The sequence below is a fragment of the Tursiops truncatus genome, chromosome 13 (assembly GCF_011762595.2).
Source record: "Tursiops truncatus isolate mTurTru1 chromosome 13, mTurTru1.mat.Y, whole genome shotgun sequence".
NCBI lineage: Eukaryota > Metazoa > Chordata > Mammalia > Artiodactyla > Delphinidae > Tursiops > Tursiops truncatus.
Window position 1 is genome coordinate 34,623,225 of NC_047046.1, and position 19,808 is coordinate 34,643,032.

Genomic DNA, 19,808 nt, shown 5'->3' on the forward strand with positions numbered 1-19,808 from the left:
TGGCTGAACCAATTCACATTCCCACCAGCAATGCAAGAGTGTTCCCTTTTCTCCACACCCTCTCCAGCATTTATTGTTTCTAGATTTTTTGATGATGGCCATTCTGACTGGTGTGAGATGATATCTCATTGTAGTTTTGATTTGCATTTCTCTAATGATTAGTGGTGTTGAGCATCCTTTCATGTGTTTGTTGGCAGTCTATATATCTTCTTTGGAGAAATGTCTATTTAGGTCTTCTGCCCATTTTTGGATTGGGTTGTTTGTTTTTTTGTTATTGAGCTGCATGAGCTGCTTGTAAATTTTGGAGATTAATCCTTTGTCAGTTGCTTCATTTGCAAATATTTTCTCCCATTCTGAGGGTTGTCTTTTGGTCTTGTTCATGGTTTCCTTTGCTGTGCAAAAGCTTTGAAGTTTCATTAGGTCCCATTTGTTTATTTTTGTTTTTATTTCCATTACTCTAGGATATTCATTCATTTATTTATTCATTCAATAAATATTTATTAAACATTCAATCATTAGGAAGATACAGTCCCTCGTTTTCTGGTTGTTTTGCTTTTAACCAAAAGAGGGGAGTAAAATTCCGAATGGAATAGACAAAGATCAAGCAAGTAAGCTGATGAATACTTGGCTAAAGCCACCCTTGGCTACGAATGGCACCTTCTGCACAAACACACATATTTTGGGTGTATATTTATTTAGGCAAATTCCAAGAAGTACCTTAAGTGCCTGGAGGGGAGGGGAGCTAGAAAGGACAAGGTATCTTTTTCTTTTCAGATTCTAACACAGGAAAAATATCCCACAGGTACTGATATTTCAAAACTAAAGCTAATCATCATCAGGCTCATCAACGTCAAACACGTATTTAGCATCTCTGTGAACTGTGAACTGGGCTACATGTGAAGAGTGGAACATCAACCCTGCCCAGGAGGAGCTCAGCTGGAGAGAGAGAAGAACATCACCTGCAGGTTTGCTGGCAGTGTCCAGAGGGTTGTGCGGGTGACCATCACTGAGAGAAGACAATCTTACCAGTAACCCGACGCAAACACATCCTGCTCTAGAGACTACAGAAAGGTATCTTCATTTTCCCGTTCAGTCATCCTGCAGTTCACACAGAGCCCATTCCATTCAGGTGTTCACTACGAGTCCCTTCAACTTCTAGTCTCCCGCCCTTTTCTTCTTCCTGTACATCTCTGAGGTCTTTCCTACCCCTTTGCCCCCTTCTGCAGGATCCCTGAAACACTGGACATTGTCCCAGGTTCCATGGTGCCAGGACAGCCATAGGCCCCCACTGGCAAACAGACCTTGCTCTTGCTAATATTGACACCATCTCTGTAATCTGTGACCAAGGTAGTAAGGGGGGGTGACAAAGGAGGAGAAAAGTCCTATCCTGCAATATATCCACAGCTAAATAGAATTCAAAGAAGAAATATTATTGAAAAAGTGGTGTTTGTTAGCAATAACTCTTGTTCTTAAAAATAAAAACCAAAAATAACAGTGACTTAAACAAAATAGAGTCCTATTTCCCTCTTGCATAAGATTCCACAGGAAGGAGTCCAGTCCAGGAGCTACTCCATGAAATTCCCAGGAACCCAGCTCCTTCCAGCTCATTGCTCTGTCGTTTCTAGGATGTGACCATAGTCTTCATGATCCAAGATAGCCGCTAGAGCTCCTGCCATCAGGTCCCCATTCCAGACAGCATGAGAGAGGTCAGGGCAAAAAGAAGAGACAAGGAATATAGGTCAGTTGTCTTTTGAGGAAGTTTCCCAGAACAACAGGACAATCATGATTACAACTCCTTAGTGAGAGGAGTTGTAATCACCTGATTACTCCAAGCCATAAACAAGCCTAGAAAATGGAATCTTTTCTGAGTGACCATGAGCCCAGCTAAAAATTGAGGGTCTTTCTATGAAAGAAGGAGAGAACAGATATTGTAGGAGACCTTGCTTCTCAGCCACAAATAGCAAACAAGATGCTTTAGGAGTAGAGTAGAGTAGAGAAAGATCAACCTAAAACTAGGAGAATTGGAGATTACTTCATAGAAGACAGGTGGATCTTGAAAGTTGTAGTATTTGGACTTGTGGAGACAAAGAGGACATAACAGATGGAGTGAATAGAATGAACAAATGCACAGAAGTGGGAAAATGTACATCCATTCATGCTTTCATTTCTTTCTTTATTCGTTAACTTTTTAAAATGTTTATTATGGAGCTTCTCAATCATACATAAATGTAGAGAGAGTAATATAATGGACCTTAAAGCCTCATCAACAATTTCAACAATTATCAATATTTTAAAATTATCAATAAACATTTACAAAGTGGGCTTTCAAGTAAGAATACAGAAATGACTAAAATGCAATGGCCCCTAGAGGATGTGGAGAATAGGGAACTCTTGTGCACTGTCAGTGGGAAAGTAAACTGGTGCAGCTACTGTGGGAAACAGTATGGAGGTTCCTCAAAAAACTAAAAATAGAACTACCATATGACTCAGCAATTCCACTCTTGGTATATATCCGAAAAAAACCACTAATTCGAAAAGATACATGCACCCCAATGTTCATAGCAGCACAATTTACAATTGCCAAGATAAGGAAGCAACCTAAATATCCACCAACAGATGAATGGATAAAGAAGATGTGGTATATGTGTGTGTGTGTATATATATATATATAAATCCTATAAAAAGAATGAAATGTTGCCATTTGCAGCAACATGATGGACTTGGAAGGCATTATGCTAAGTGAAGTCAGACAGAGAAAGACAAATACTGTATGATATCACTTACATGTTGAATCTAAAAAAGTCAACTAACTAGTGAATATAACAAAAAAGAAGCAGACTCACAGATAAGGAGAACAGAGTAGTGGTTACCAGTGGGGAGATGGGGGAGGGGCAATATAGGGATGGGGGAGGGGAAGGCACAAACTACTGGGTGTAAGATGGGCTCAAGGATGTATTGTACAATACGGGGAATACAGCCAATATTTTGTAATAACTGTAAATAGAAAGTAACCTTTAAAAATTGTATAAAAAAATTTTTAATGGTTTTAAAAACTGAAAAATAAAAATTTAAAATAAATAAATAAGAAAAAAATGCAGTGACCCCGGGAGCTTATGGCATAGTGGGTACATCCAAGGGAGTAATTCATTAAAGGAAATGAATGAACACTAGGTGAAGCTGGGTGGGAATGTAGCAGCAGATGTAATTACTATACAGGGCTACCTGTATAGTAATTCTCTACCGTGTTCCAGTCATTGAGCTGGAGAAATCTGGATTAAAAGTTCCATCTCAGTTCTGTGGATGTTTACAGTCCTACAGAGGTGCTCACAGTCTAACAGAAATAAATAGATGCAGTTACAGAAGGCCTGGGCTATCGTACCGTGAGGTATGAACGTTACTCAGCCAATAGGGAAACCAGAAAATGACACAGTATTAAACAGGATGTTCAGATGAAAATCAGTGCCGGTATGAAGGACGGATTGCAAGGAGAAAAAAAAATAGGGAAATGGTTAAAAGTGAATTTCAAAACAACCTGAGTAAAGAGAAAAAAAGAAGAGAATGAACGTATTTTGACATCTCATTGTGCCACACACTGTACTAGGGGTGGCTGACCTGGGCTTGGTTTCTAGGTTGCACGCAGTGGGATCAGAATTCGAATCTGTTCTGCTGGCCTCCTAGGCCTCTGTACTTGCACCTACATCACTGTGCCTCCAAGTCCCCACCTACAGGAGTAACAGAAGGAAAAGGGAAGAGGGCGCAGATGTGAGGATGCTCCCCGAGATCAGAATTTGGTGAATAATTGAAGCTGGGGGCGGGGGGCAGGGTGGGGGAAGGTGGGCGGAGGAAGCGAAGTCGGCCGGAGCTTCACGTCTGCATGGCGGGAAGATGGTGGTGTGTTTATCTGAGACGTGCAAGACAGAAGAAATGGAGTTTGGGGAACAGATAAGGCATTTGATTTTGGATGTGTTGAAGTAGAATTGCTGTCTAGCAAGCAATTGTAAACCTGGGTCTGAAACTAAGGAAAACATCACGCCCCTATATACACGTTTAGGAGACACTGGTGCGGGTGTGACAGCAGGAGTGCAGAATGTGCAAGGCCTCCTGGAAGAAGGGACCTGTAAGAAGAGACAAGCACCAGACTCAGAACCTTAGTTAATGCCCGTATTTCCTGGATGGAAAGCGGAGCCAGGGCAGCACCTGGAAAAGACTGTCAGAAAACGGAAGGAGAAACAGGAACAGCGTCGTGTCCCAGAAATCGCAGGTGACAACCCCAAGATGCACGGGTGGGCGAGCGGCGACTGTCCCAGAGCGGGAGGGTCGTCAGCGACTCTTCAGGAGCAGTGGCCTCCGCAGTGGTGGGAGCAGGACCCCCGTAGGCTGGGAGGGAACCGAGAGGAGCTGGCGGCGGCACGGATGCGCCCTCTTGCATCAAGAAATTCTCGTTGAAAAGAGGGAAGAGCTAGGATAGAAGCCGGAGAGGAGATGCAATGTGGGAAGAAAGCTGCTCTTTTCAGCATGAAGGGTGTGGGTCAGTCTGAGAGCAGAGAGAAAGGTGCCGTCAAAGAAGGCACAGTTTTTCCTCTGGGACAGGAGGGGAGGGAAGGAGGCCAGAGGGGAAGGAGAGAGAAAGCGTGAAGACAATTGCATTTCCTGATGTGCTTGGGCGGGATTCCAGGAACTGGAGAGGTAGGTCAAGTGACAGACGGGACAGAAGCAAGGGTGTGTGTGTTTACGGCTGGAGGAGCCTGGGAAGGTCTGGAACAGGATGCGGGAGCATCGTCTGGTGAGGCTGCCCGGTGCAGATCGCGGTGGGAGCAGCCGAGTGCGGAGCCGAGGCCCGGGCTCCGTGGGCTCAGCACTGCTTGTACCCCGGCGCGGAAACCTAGGGCTTTCCGGGGGTGGGGGGGGGGCGAGGGGGAGGGTGTCCAGCGTGGTAGGAGGAGCTGAGCTGAAAACAAAGACTGTGGGCCCGGACGCCACAGAGGGCCCAGTGGAACCAGGCAGGGCTGGCAAGTTCCTTGAGGCCAGAAACTGCCTCTGATGCCTCATTACAGCTGCCGACTCTTGGCCCATAGGAGCTTCTCCGTAAGTGTTTCGTTATAAATGAGTGAGCGGAGTATAAGGCAGCAGGCATGTCGTGATGCTTTATTAATTACTATTATTATCTGTCAGCTACACAGACAGATTCAGGAAAGAGAGGGCACTCAGGCGGTCGGAGCAGTTCAGAGACTCCTACGCAGACTTCCTATTGGTTTACTTCCCCCATCAGTGTTGTTGGTCCTTCTGTCTTTTCTTTTGTGACTTTCTTAGTTATTTCATCCCTCCTCTTTGCACCCGGCACTGTCTTGCACAGAGCAGACATTCGATGCCTGTTTACCGAATTGAACGCAAACCAAGCCGCAACGGGTACATTGCTGTTGTTGTTTATCTCTCAGAGTACAAAACCAGCTGAACATAGGAATTGGGGCGTCTGCTTCCTGACACCGTCCATCCCTTGGCCTCATCATGAGAATGTCTTGCTAATTTTAGAGCCGCCTGAGCAGCCTCGGCACAGTCCCTTTTAGCCTCCATTCCTTCCAACTTCAGCCGGCCTTGAAATAAGCACCCCTCCCCCTCCCCCCACCCGGCCCCCGCCCCCAGCACTCCGCACCGACCCGCTAGCCTCTTCCCTGCCTGGCGTTTCCCGCCTTGCCCCCTCGCGGATGGAGCCCTAGCCCTCCCTGGACCCCTGCCCGGATGCTCAGGGTTGCCTTTCTAGATCTTGGCTACCTTCCACCAGGATCTGGTCTCTGATCAGTCGTGAGTAAATACTTCTCCCTGTTTAACTCAATCCTGGGCATCCGTGGCTGGCCCATCGCTACAGCTCCCGCATCTCAGCCAGCAAGAACTAGACCAGACCTGTTGGTAATCCTCAAACCTTTTAAATCTGTGATTCTGGAATTCGTGGTCTACTTTTGCACAATGGAGACCCTTTTAAGAGGTAGTTTAGGGACAAGAGACAGTCCGGGCGAAGCTACCAACCACACCAGGGAAGCCAGAACAGAAACACTGGCTTCTATGTTATACAAATATTTCAAAACTTCTCAGTAAATCTTTCTCTCTGAAGGACAAACAGTGTCATAACTTCCTTTCTTTCCTTAGTAGGAATCCTTGTTATTACAACTGAGAAAAGTCAGCACAGAAAGTACTTTATAGAGTCATTTATCAGGCTGGACTGAAAATCTGGACCCATCACTCCCGACTGGAACAGGTGATCCATGGGATGTCTTACATCAAATTCTACCTTATCTTATTAACTCCTGCAATGTAGGTGGGACCTCATCGCATCTTGAAGCTGAATCTATTCAAATGAGTCCTGCTGCATACGGTCAGAAGTTCTGGGGCTAAAAGTTTGACTGATTAAAGGCCATTTGGCACAAAAATAAGTACTTTGTCCGTGTAAATGTTGCACCGCTGGTGACTCTGTTGTCGCTTGTTGTAGGGTCCGCAGGCGGGTTGAGCAGGTGCAGTGGCAGCATCACAAAGCTAGAAGATAGGGTCCAAACCCACCGCTTTCTGACCATGTGAACGGTGATCCCCCACCTAAGCCCCCTGGGACGTGGGGATCAGGGCATCACAGTGTCTCCCACGTGGAGATTTTACGAGGATTAAATGAGCTGCTTCATTTAGAAACTGCCCAAGAAAGCTCTGGCACCTAGTAGGTGAGTAGTGAGGGGCTTGCCTTCCCAGACCCCTTCTCTACTCCCTGCCTTGTTTGAATGTGATGAATATGAACATATTATAAAAGCGGGAATGGCCTCTGCTCCCTCTGTAGTATGGAAATCATTTGAAGTGTATGGAATCAGGAATTCATTTTTGTGGAATTTTCTCACGTAGTTTGCCCAAGTGCCTAAACACTTCACTGACACTTTTTTATTTTTGTATGAAATGGGTTAAGTGCTTCCTGGTTGGGGTGGCACTTTAGTGTACATGAAGTAATACGTCAGCCTGTGGGGCAGTCCAGGGTCAGACTATTGTCCCCATTTTACAGATGAGCAAACTGACACTCAGGGAGGTGAAGTGCTTGACTCAAGGTCATGTGACAAGTACGTCTGGGAAGTGGGGAACCCAGGTCTCTCCACACCCTGCCCCAGTTTCTTTCTCTCCCCAGCTGCACTGAGGTACTAGTTTCCCAAAGCCCAAGGGGCCCAAAGGTGGAAATACACCTTTGTTCGATGAGTTTCTGACTTGCTGCTAGAGTATTAGGGGAACAATGTCCTTGACTGGGACGGTGGGTAGAAATATCAGCTGCCCCAAACACCTAGGATTTCCTCTATTTTGCTCCCTTGGAAAAACTCAGCTTCCCAGGATCCTCCTGGAAAGTCTAGCACTATTTCTCCAGCACTCTCACTTGAGATGAGTGAAAGCTTTGCCTCAGAAAGAACAGAGGGACAGTGGGAGGGGATGAGACAGCAGATAAGCACCAGGGCAGGAGTCTTGTTCTTGAGGAGGTTTTCATGATTTCGTGGAGACAGATGGTAGCTGTCTATAAAATATGCTTGCAAGTCCTGCTTCCTTCCTCATTTTGGTTTGTTGTGACAACTGGAGTTAAGTTTTAGGCAAATAAATATATAGGATCATATTTTTCACTGCAAGTATTGGAATAATCAAAGCAATGGGATGCCTCACAAATTTCTCCCTTCGGTTTATACAAGAAAACGTCTTCCTGCGAAGTGAGTTTTACTCTGTTTTCCTGGGTTGTGATGGGGAGGCGGGGGGAGAACATTATGATCCATTTCTCTGATGGTAACAGCTTCTAGTATCAAGTCACTAATCAGTTAGCCGGGATCAGTCGTTCAAGCAGGGGGGTCATCCTCATTCTTCTTCAACACCATGCTCTTGTGAATTCCGCCCGGAGCCCACTCACCGGCCACTGGTTCCTGGCCCCTCATTCAGGCTTGTCTCCCTCCACAGCCCCCCATCCCAAGAACCAGCCCCGTCCTGATGTCCCATCCTGAGCCTCATTTCCTCACTGTCCTCCAAGCAGAGTAATGGAACTCCTAGCGGAAAACTCTAATTCCTTTTGGAAAACACATTTTATTTTAACAAAGGCCCCCAGTGCTAAATCTGGGGTTCACAGTAGGGACCATGTTTTAGGGGAGCAGGGTCTTTCAGGATCCCAGACAGGCTGCCCCTGCAGAGCCAGCTGATTGATGGTAAAGGGTGGTAAGGATCCCGCCCAAATACTCTGACACACAGATCATCTCACTTTGCCGGTTGTCAAGAGAGCATCTTTCCATGTGACTCAGACGAGCACCTCCAGGAAAAAACAGAAACAAAATCGCTGCACAGCGTGAGTGGCTGACATTCAATGCAGCGGGAACTGAGTAGCCAAGGTCAGAAGGGAAACTTGGCACAAGATTAGGAGTAAGAAAGAGACCTGTGAGGACAGGTAACAAAAGGAGATGACGTGAAAACATGCAGAAATACACTTCATGGAAGGAAACTCTGGACAAGGAATGTCAGGTGCGATTAGGAGCGAGAAGGAAATAAAGCGAGATGCTTCCGAGTGGTTGCTCTGTGGTGTGATGGGCATAATCGACTTGATTAGACTCTTCAGGTTCTGATTTACAGAACGCAGGGAGAGATGCCCGTTAGTGACCTATTTAACGTTTACCTCTGAAAAGCCCTGTGCTTTTTTGTCTCATTTGAAATTCAGACTTGGTGGGTCCTTTCATTTTTGTGATGTCAGTTTGTTTCTTTACAGTATTTTGAGATGTTAAAAACTGACTTAGGAGACTATTGTCTCCTAAGAAATTAAAAATTACCTTTATGGTTGAAAGGTGGAAGACATTAGCTGACTTAGCAATGCCCCTCTTGGACCTGAAGCAGGTTTAAAAATATTCTCTCTCTCTCTCTCTTTCTTTCTCTCTCGTGCCTTTTCCATGATTTCCACTGATTTATACACGTATTAAAAGTTTCCTATTTCTGGACTCCTAATGATCGAGATGACATTGTTTTCCTGCTTTATAACATTTTAGTGGGTCAGGGCAGAAAACAATGGAAGGGAAAAACTAAATGTTTTGAAGATAGTATATAAAGTTGATCTCACATGGTCCATTTCTTATATGTGCTAATTGGGCTTATCTATCGAGGCTGCTGACAATCTAGGCCTGGGAGCCCACCAGCCTGGGGCCAATTACCGCCTGCTAGTTATGTGACCGAAAGCAAGTTGCTTAATGTTGGGGGCATCAGCTTTTCACCTGTAACATGGAGGTAACGATAATGCCTACCTCTAAGAGCTGTTGTGAGGATGGAGTTAATATACGTGTAAAGCACTTATTAAGACTCTGCTCTCACTATTATCCAATAAATTATTCAGAGAAGCCTCAGAAGTTAGAGGTTATGCCCATTTGAATACTTAGATGAAATCATTTAGGTAAAACTGTGATTAAATATATATTGAAATGCTCTTTACTACTGTGCTTAAAAGAAAATCAACTTCTTTGGCAAGTTACTTGAAAAAAGTCCAAATACAAAATGCTAAACAACATGGCTGAGAAAGAGACTTTATTTGGCTTCGTCAATAGCTAGAACTAACGTATATTTAGCACTGTCTAATAAAGAGCAATTTTTAAGAAGAGCCTGTTTATCTTCATAAGTTCTGCTTAAAGTTTTGGCCTGGCGATAAGCATTTGTCATCTGGTGGCTGCACAATGTCCAAACCCCTTTCTTATGTTCAAGGAAGACCCCACTGTCTGAGTCTTGGTGGGGAAAGCCATGCCTATTTCTCTCTGTGTCGTGCCATGTTCATAACCTTCCCAGGTGTACGATGTATGTTGGTTAAATTGCAAATGTAAACAGGAAGAACAGTTTTGCAACCCTGAATGGCTACACAGTGAATCAGGGGCTTATGCCCTGTTTCCGACTAGCTCCACCGAGATTAACTGAGTATCTTTGGGCAAGTCACACAACTTGCCCAGTTAGTTTCTAGTTTCTGCATCAGTGCATATGAAGTGCAAATGAACCCACTGACCTAACTGGAGTGATGGAAGGATTAATCAATGCATGAAAATTAACTGGGGATATGTATATAAAAGTGCAGTTCTATTATATACTAAACAATAGAATATCTTTAACTCACAAATACTTTTCCCGTTATAAGTGTTTTCAGAATAATTTAGTGAACTCCCAGAAATTTCTATACTATATATTATTACAAACTTTAATTTATTCTTCAAACCATTATGAAAGTAAAATAAATTTTCTATCCTGTGTCCAAATTCCAGTTTCTGGGCATTTAGGAAATCTTTCTTCCTCAACCTTCCCTTTTATTTAATTGGAAATTGATTTAATAGTTACCAGCTTTTAAAGCTTTAATGAAATTGTATACTTCTACTCTATTATTCCATATTCTTTTCTCTCCTTTAAGGGGCTTCTATAAGTTAAGCCCCCATATTTTTCTTAAATAGATGCATTGCTTACTCAATTGAGAAATGTGGAATAAAAATTTCCCATGACTCCTGTGATAACTCTTTCAGTTGCCTCCAAATGTTTCAACCCAGCTCTCCTAAAATATGTGATCCAAGGTTGAATAATCTTCAACTTTATCTTTTAACACACATTTGCACACAAACACCATGACTGGAACACACACATCCATACATAGACACTTCTCTGCTTTATGCTTTTCCTCTCATTTTCATCAACCTCTGAGGTTTTTGCAAAGAATAAATCATAGCCACTAAATACAAACAGATCAAATCCCCCTCCCCACCATGTGTGGCTCTCTAAAGCCAAGGTGATTTATGATGCTAAGTTTAAAAGAAATATCACTGCTGTTCATTGTTCTGCCCAGCCATTTAATAGCTGCTCCCAGTGAAACGAGACAGGAAAACATTTAATTAGAAGTGCATTAAATTTGGAAGACATGAGTGTTTAGCAATCTTTGCAAATTAAATACTGCATGTGTGGGAGAGATACAGATGTACTTCTCTTCATGTAATATTGTTGCCATGCTCCTGAGAATTTGAACAGGAAAGCAATTTTTTTTAAGTGAAGCTTAATTCTTTTAAAAATCTGTCTTGAATCTTTTTATAAAACAAAGCTTCCTTCTGAGCAATAAGCCTCTATTCTATCCTATTTTATCAGCATAGAATTTAGCCTAGAACTAAAAATGCATTGAACTTTTAGAAGTTTGTTTATTGAGTCAACAAATATTGAGCACTGTCTTGGTTCAGGCTGCTATAGCAGAATACCATAGACTGGGTGGCTTAAACAACAGACATTTATTTCTCATAGTTCTGGAGGCTGGGAGTCTAAGATCAGAGTGCCAGCATGGTCAGGTTCTGGTGAGAACCTCCTTCCTGGTTTCAGGCAGTCATCTTCTTGCTGTGTCCCTACCTGGCAGGGAGAGAGAAAGATCCTCCATTCAGTCCATTATAAGCACCTACTAAGTGCCAAGCACAGTGCTGTCTGCTAGGGGCACAATGGTAAACAAAATAGACAAGGTCCTGCTCAAATGAAGTATACAGTCCAGCAAGGCAGAGAAATGACAAGCAAACCAGCAGACAGTTACAGAGGAAGACAAGCAGGCTGATGAGGGGGAGAGAAATGGGGGAAGCAAGTCTAGAAAAGGTCATCAGGGAGAGATGCTCTGAGGAGGGGCCTTTTGAGCTGAGGCTGAAAGGCTGAGGATGAATCAGCATGTGAAGAGCTGGGGAAGGGCATTCAGGTGTGACATGGTGCAGCAGTGAAGTAAGCCTCCAAGGAGGACTTCTTGTGGGGCCTGGGTTTTTCTGGTGGCCCTAGGGGAGAAGGTTAGAGGTAGGTGGAGGCCAACATCTCAGCTCAACATTCTAGTTCTATTGCTTTCTAAAAAAGATGTTGCTTATGATGGCATCTTTGAGGTAGGGTAGTTGTGTGGACTGAATGTTTATGTCCCCCCAAATCCATATCTTAAAGCCCTACCTTCTATGGTGATGGTAGTAGGAGGTGGGGCCTTTGGGAGGTGATTAGGTCATGAGGGTGGAGCCCTGGTGATGGGATTAGTGCCCTTATAAAAGAGATCTCAGCACTCTCTTTCCACCAGGTGAGGATACTAGAAGTCTGCATCTATAAGCCAGAGGAGGGTCCATGGCCATGCCAGCATCCTGATCTCCAACTTCCAACCTCCAGAACCGTGAGAAATAAATTTCTGTTGTCTATAAGCCACCCAGTTTATGGTAGTTTGTTATGGCAGCCTGAGCAGACTAAGGTTGTAGTATATCTTCAGAAATTCATAGGCTGGGAATTCTCTGGTTGTCCAGTGGTTAGGACTCCGCACTTTCACTGCTGAGGTTGAGGGTTCAATCCCTTAGTCGGGGAACTAAGATACTGCAAGCCAAATGGTGCAGCCAAAAAAGAAAAAGAAAAGAAAACAGAAGGAAAAGCATAGGTTAATACAAAAAAAAAAAAAAGATGTATTTCTTCCGTTATGAAACTCAACTGCCGTAGCGTGGGAGCTGGGGGAAAGGAGGACGTAATGGAGGCATATTTTAAAGTGGTAATAATAACAACATCCACCTGGTGAGGGCTTACTCCGGGAGATTCTAAGGGATTTACATTATTATCTCGTTTACCCTTATAACAAACCAGTGAAATGGTAGATTAGAAATGTGATCAGCTGCAAGTAATAGAAAACCTCAAAGACAGTGGCTTAAACAGGTAGACACTGAGGGTATTTTTCACATAGAAAAAAAGTATTAAGGTATACAGTCCTGGGCTAGGAGAGCTGCTCAGTGATGCTGTCAAAGACCGAAAATCTGGTTACTGGTGAAAACTGTGACCCACTGCCAATTCTAGCTGTAAGAGCAGCAGCATCCTCAAAGCAGCATCAGGAAAAAGGATATGGACCTTAGTGACTGTTTGTTATTGTCATTATTACCAAAAGTGTTTATAACCCAAACTTCTAAATGACAGGGCTGCAAATAATTAAAGGACACATTTTTGGTTCTTGAGGGAGTTACAAAGGAGTTGGATGAGCCAGACTTCAATATAAAAAGATAAATAACAGGGCTTCCCTGGTGGCGCAGTGGTTGAGTCCGCCTGCCGAGGCAGGGGACACGGGTTCGTGCTCCAGTCCGGGAAGATCCCACATGCCATGGAGCGGCTGGGCCCGTGAGCCATGGCCACTGAGCCTGCATGTCCGGAGCCTATGCTCCGCAACGGGAGAGGCCACAACAGTAAGAGGCCTGTGTACCACAAAAAAACAAACAAAAAAAGATAAATAACAATGCAGCCTTTGTTCTTCTGTTCCCTTGAGATCATTATTACTGAGACCTGTTCAAGGGCAAGCATTGTGGCCGGGCTTAGATCACAAAATGGCTTAGGTCTAAAATGGTTCCTCTTATGTCAAAAGTTACATCTGGTTCTTTTCCTCTGGGGCCCCCTACCTTATCTGCTTACACTACCAAGGGCTAACCTGGTCAAGGAAAGCTTCTTGGAGTGGGGGGGGGGGGGGACTTTAAACTGAGCCTGGAAAGGAGGGCAAGACTTAGACAATTAGAAGCAGTAGAGTAGGGCATTTCGGGTATGAAGAATGTCATAATAAAAGCTTCAGACTGAGAAATGAGCCTGACATTTTCCAGCAGTGATGAGGAGATGAGCTTGGCTGGCAGGGAGAGGTCAGGGGAGGGAAACAAAGTTTGAAATTGGTGGAGGCAAGGGCAGTGGGCTTTGTGTTCTAGCTGGGGAAACCGCTTGCTGTCTCCCCTAGGACGTCAGCTGTATGACGCGATCCACCACTGAGTAGATCCAACTTTGCTCTTACTCAAGGCCACATTCATCATTTGTGCATCAGATATTTATTAAGATTTTTTCTGCAATGAGTTAGACACACTGTTAGGTATCACTGAAGCCATGATAACAAACTAGCTATGGATCGGGCAGTCAACTAGCCAATGATCCAGAAAGAGAGATTGGATTTACTTATAAATAATCACGATGCGGGACCTTGTGTGAGACACCAATAAACTGCTTCGTCATTCAATAAAATGAAAAGAAAAATTCCATCCAACTAATGAGATTAGAGATGACTATTGGAAAGGCAGCACAGAACCTGGAAGAATAAGCAGAATCAAGGGATCAAGAGAACATTCCAGAAGGAGGGAGCAACTTGAGCAAAGTTGGGAGGACGTAAGTGGGAGGACAGGGGTGTGTCTAGTTAACAGATGGACCAGAGGATGGATAAAAGGAGTGGGGGGAATTAGAGGGAGTGCTGTGTGTCACCAAAACCATCCCTTTAGGGCTTCATTTGTCTGGTGGAGGTGGGACCATACAGGGGATGTTGCTGCTGTGAATATCTCCAGGTTGCTGGGTTTTCTTTCTTTCTTTTTTGTAAATTTTTATTGGCGTATAGTTGATTTACAATGTTGTGTTAGTTTCAGGTGTACAGCAAAGTGAATCAGTTATACATATACATGTACCCACTCTTTTTTAGATTCTTTTCCCATATAGGTCATTAAAGAGTATTGAGTAGAGTTCCCTGTGCTATAGAGTAGGTCTTTAGTTGTTATCTATTTTATATATAGTAGTGTGTACACGTCAATCCCAATCTCCCAATTTGTCCTTACCATTCCTTTCCCCCCTGGTAACCATAAGTTTGTTTTCTACATCTGTGACTCTATTTCTGTTTTGTAAATAAGTTCATTTGTACCTTTTTTTTTTTAAAGATTACACATACAAGCGATATCATATGATATTTGTCTTTCTCTGTCTGACTTACTTCACTCAGTATGACAATCTCTAGGTCCATCCATGTTGCTGCAAATGACATTATTTCATTCTTTTTTATGGCCGAGTAATATTCCATTGTATATATGTACCACATCTTCTTTATCTACCCCTCTGTCAATGGACATTTAGGTTGTTTCCATGTCTTTTCTCTTAAAACTAGCTCAGGCATTCAAAGGCCTAGAGCATTGATAATCTATAGAAACTTTACATTGGGGAATAGTTGGTTTCCAACACCAAGTCAGTTAACACCCAAACAAACATACTTCGGGTCCCACTATCTAATAGTGGTTTGGAAAAACATTTCCGCAAATGTTAATAGGTTTCCCTGAGTACACCCAGAGGTGAGTTGATAAGACTCTGAAGCCAAGGGGGGCCCGGGACACTTCTATCTCCAAAACAGAAACAACGTAAAACTGCCTCTCTGAGGCTAAAATAGAAGAGGTAAAGGGATGTGAGCCTGGCAGGACAAGCTTTTCAGGCCCCGTCATGCTCTTCCATACTGTGATCTAAATTTAGACTCAAATCTGAGAACAGGAAGACAGATTAAATGTCTGTTTCCATTGTAAATTCCACATTCCCAGTTTGAATTTCCTTTAGTACCTTATAGGTCCTTTCAAAGTCCCCCCTATCTGCACTGGCGTCCAGACTGTAGACACACAGAGCTGTGGTTTCTGGCATAGGATCATAAGAAAATTCCAGAAAGTTTGAGCAGATGTGAAATCTGGAAAGGAAGGTGGTTATTTGATGGTGATAACATCAGGTCTGGGGAAGATTTTCTCCAAGGCCACCCCACCTTCACCCCTGAAGTGCTCCTGTTTCTGTTCGTGGGACAGTCGGTTATTAAAGCTGACTTCTTTTTTTTTGATAAATGTATTTATTTATTATTATTATTATTTTTGGCTGCGTTGGGTCTTCGTTGCTGCACGCAGGCTTTCTCTAGTTGCTGTGAGTGGGCTTCTCTTGTTGCAGAGCATGGGTTCTAGGCACGTGGGCTTCAGTAGCTGTGGGTCGAGGGCTCTAGAGCGCAGGCTCAGTAGTTGTGGCGCACGGGCTTACTTGCTCCATGGCATGTGGGGTCTTCCCGGACCAGGGCTTTAACCCGTGTCCCCTGCACTGGCAGGCGGATTCTTAACTGCTGTGCTACAAGGGAAGTCCCTAAAGCTGACTTCTAATTGTGTGCAGGGGCCTGGGCTTCTTATCGTTTTCCTCCTTGCCAGTCCCCCTGTTTGTACCTTTCCTTTATCTTTGCCCTTTGGCGCAAACAGAAAGTCCCAGCCGTGTGAGGGGAGGATGGAGTGGGGGTGGGCTGTGTTGGCTGAGGTCGGTTGGGAATAGCAGACGTTCCAACGGTGAAACATTGGCAAGTCCCCGTTCCATGCTGGCTGAACCTTGCCTTTCTTTCTGTGTTCTTGGAGACAAGCACTGTTTTCTTCTCCTCCCAGATGATAATACTCACAAACCAGGCCATCCTCGAGTTCATAAGTAGTCTCCTTCCTCATACAAGTCGGTGGAGGGTACACGGTAGCTCACTGGCTCCAGGAGAGGCTCCGTAGATTAGCTAGTTGATTAATAACGACATAGCACTCTAAACTTGCTGAGCGTTTATTTCATATATTCTATGGATTGTTACTTAATGATAAAAGACACTCCTAGTGAGAATAGTAAAACTCAAGGTCTAACAAGAAAACAATCTATAAAGCTATACACCTTCCCCTGATTTTTCTAACATTGGAAGAAATTTCTCTAACGTTAGTAAGCCCTTTAGAGAAATACGAAAGAAAGAGGGGAAAAAAAGAAAATGAATTTAGTGAGAAGAGCTTTCATGAGGGAGAAAATGGGGAGGACGAGAGAAGGTAAAGGGTAGATGTGGCAACAGGGATCCTTAGGGAGAAGCAACACCCCAGACCAAGGAGGAATAGGATAGATTCCCAAGTCTTCTGGAGAAGTTTAAGGAGAGCAGACGTCCTCGGCAAACACATTTTCTAAGAACAGTTTGGGGTCATCCAGACATTCCGTTCAAATTAGTGGCTGTTCTGGAAAAAAACAGACAGTAGCTGCTGAAACAAGCAATCTAGAAGCGCAAGGAAGTTAATGTTCACAAATGGAAAGTTTTCCAGGCTGGTCTCCAAGTCATTGCTGTAAGGCCGTCTCTGTGAATTGCTGTGGCTTTCCAACAGGCTTGGGGCAGAGCCCTTCCAAGGAGAGTTAAAATCCCCCCACCTCCCAGAGCTTCTAAATTTAGTGTTATTGTTAACATTATTTGTACAGTTATAAGGTAAAATACGTGCTGCTGAAAGCTTAGCTCTACAAGGAAGCAGAATAATCTTAAACGGCTGATAATCAAATCCTTCTCACACAGAATTTACAGAACACATTTTCTCTAAGCTGCTCAGCTACAGAAGGTGGTGGGTATTCCAGTGAGATAATGATTTTTGGAGAGATTCCATCTCCTAGGTGACATCGAGTGACCTCAGGAAGGTCTCCCATAGATAGCTCTGCCTACCCAGGAGGGCAACAGACCCAACTGCCTAATAATGGACAGAGTGCTCCCAATGTGAATAACTGCCCCCCACTGAAAGGATTCAAGCTGAGACAGGACAACTTGCCCAAGGGGATTTCTGCTCTAGTAGCTGGACACATAGGCCTCCGAGGTCCCTGGTTTTATGACCCTAGCAGCACAGGGCCAGTGAAAATAAGAAAGTTGTTAGATGGCTTTGTTCTCAGGACTTAGAATTATAACCACTGACTAAAAGAATGCAAAAAAAAAAAAAAAATGAGGTCCAGTGGTTAGAACTCCGTGCTTCCACTGCCAGGGGTGTGGGTTCGATCCCTGGTTGGGGAATTAAGATCCTACAAGCCACACAGCACGACCAAAAATTTAAAAAAATAAAATGAAAGAATGCAAACAAACTCAATGGGATGATTTGGAGGTAGGTATATTGTGAGTGATTTCTTAGAAGAGCTTTCATGCTTCCTTTTGCACTTCTGGTCTGGTTTATGTAACTTTTCTTCCTCATCATCTAGGATTTATTACAAAACAGACTGCGACACACTGTTGAAAACAAACCATTTCTTGCAGCTTCTTAGGAAAGTACTAAGTTTGTCTAAGTTTGTCTTATAAGTGCTGAAGGTAAACTTACAAAGCTTGCAGGCATGTAATAACATTAAAAAAAATACAGAGATGTATTCATTTATTAATTCATTTTCATTTGTCCTTCATTTAAAAAATTTTTTTCTCGTGAAATAAAGATACACACAAACACCTATATACAAATCACCCGAGCCAGGAAATAGCACTTCATCCGACCTAAGACCCTCTGCAGGCCTCTCCCAAACTGCACCTGTCGCTCTATCAACATCAAGTCTATCCTGAAATTTCTGTTACTCTCGTCACTGTTTTTCTCTATAATTTTTATCACCTGTGCTTTTATCCTTATCGTTTAAGAGTTGCTTGTTTATGAAGTGGATCATATCTTAATCTTTCATTGCTTCTTTGCTTAACATTTTATTTTTGAGATTCATCCATGTCGATGTAATTGTGTAGTATTTCGTTGTATGATTATACCACAATTTAATGATCCAGTCCACCTTTGGTAAACATTTGGATTGTTTCTTGCTTTTTGCAACTATGAACAATGCTGCCATTGATTCCTGTATGTGTCTTTGAGTCCACTTGTGCAAGGGTTTTTCTAGAATCCATACCTACATTGGAATTACTGAGTCTTTGTATATGTGCACATTCAACTTTCTAGGTAATACCAACCTGTTTTTCTAAAGTTATTATACATTTGAATTCCAACCTGCAGTGTGTCTGAGTTCTGGTTGGTCACTCCACATCAACAGTTGGCATTGAACAACTTTTTATGTTAGCCGTTTTGATGAGTGTGTGGTGTTATCTCATTGTAGTTTCAACTTACATTTCCCTGATTCCCAATGAAACTAAATGTCTTTTGATAAGTTTATGAACCATTTACACTCGTTCTTTTGTGAAATTCCTCTTCATTTCTTTTGCTTGCTTTTCTATTGATTGCTAGATTTTTATTTATTGATTTATATGAATTCTCTGTATCTTTTGGATTCAAATATTTGTTTGATTATGTGTGTCGCGAATACATTCTCGCTTTAGAAATACTTCCTTACCCAGAATTTGTTACCATATTCTCCTACATTGTCTCCTAAAAGTTTTGTGTCATCTATCATTGAATCTTAAGTTGCCACTGATGGTAAGAAAAATCACAATTTCAGAAATGGTAAAATGTGAAAACAAGCGTATCCTTGAAATGATGACAGCAATGCAGTTTTGCTTTTCTTATATAGGTCTTTAATCCAACGAAAGCTGATTTGGTGAAATGGTGTAGCGTGGGGTCCACATCTATTTTTTGCTATATGGCTAATCAGCTGCCTCCTCGTCATTTATTGAAAAGTTTATCTTTCCCCCAATGATCTGAGCTACCATCTCTACCATACACTGAGTTTCCGTATATGCCAGGGGTGTTTTGGGGCCCTCATTTTTGTTTGGTTGGTCTGTTTGTCTCTCCCTGAACCTATACCACCCTTACTGATTACTATAGGTTTGGTATAGAGAAGGGTAATTCCTTCCTCTATGGTCTTCTTTAAGAGCCTCTTGAAGAAGAGACCTCTGTTGGGATTTCAAACGGAAACGCGTTGAAGTTATAGATCAGTTTGTGGAGAATTAATATTTGTATGAGATTGGGTCTTTTCTATCCATAAATATATTTCTCTAATTAAGTCTTCTTCATAGCCTTTCAATGAAGTTTTATAATTCTCTTTGTAAAGGTCTTACATATATTTTATTAGATCCATTCCTAAGTATCTTGTTTTTTGATACTGTAGGGGAGGGAAAAGTTTTCCTTGACCATATTAGGGCCCCTGACTGGGTCTGAAAATGAAACTGACAAAGACAGATTCACAGGAGAAAAGCATACAAAGTTAGACTCGGGAGCCTTGGTAAGAAAATGATGACCTGAAGAAACAGTTAAGACTGTGTATTCTTTTTTTTTAATTTTATTTATTTTTTATACAGTAGGTTCTCA

General features: G+C 42.9%; 1 long non-coding RNA gene across 1 annotated transcript; it reads left to right on the top strand.

Annotated features, from left to right (window-relative positions):
* Window positions 1–3,622: 3,622 nt before the first annotated feature.
* Window positions 3,623–6,360, top strand: LOC117307740 (uncharacterized). Its single transcript, XR_004521622.1, has 3 exons — window positions 3,623–3,791; window positions 4,052–4,261; window positions 6,145–6,360. It is a non-coding gene; the product is annotated as an uncharacterized lncRNA (long non-coding RNA).
* The last annotated feature ends 13,448 nt before the right edge of the window (window positions 6,361–19,808 follow it).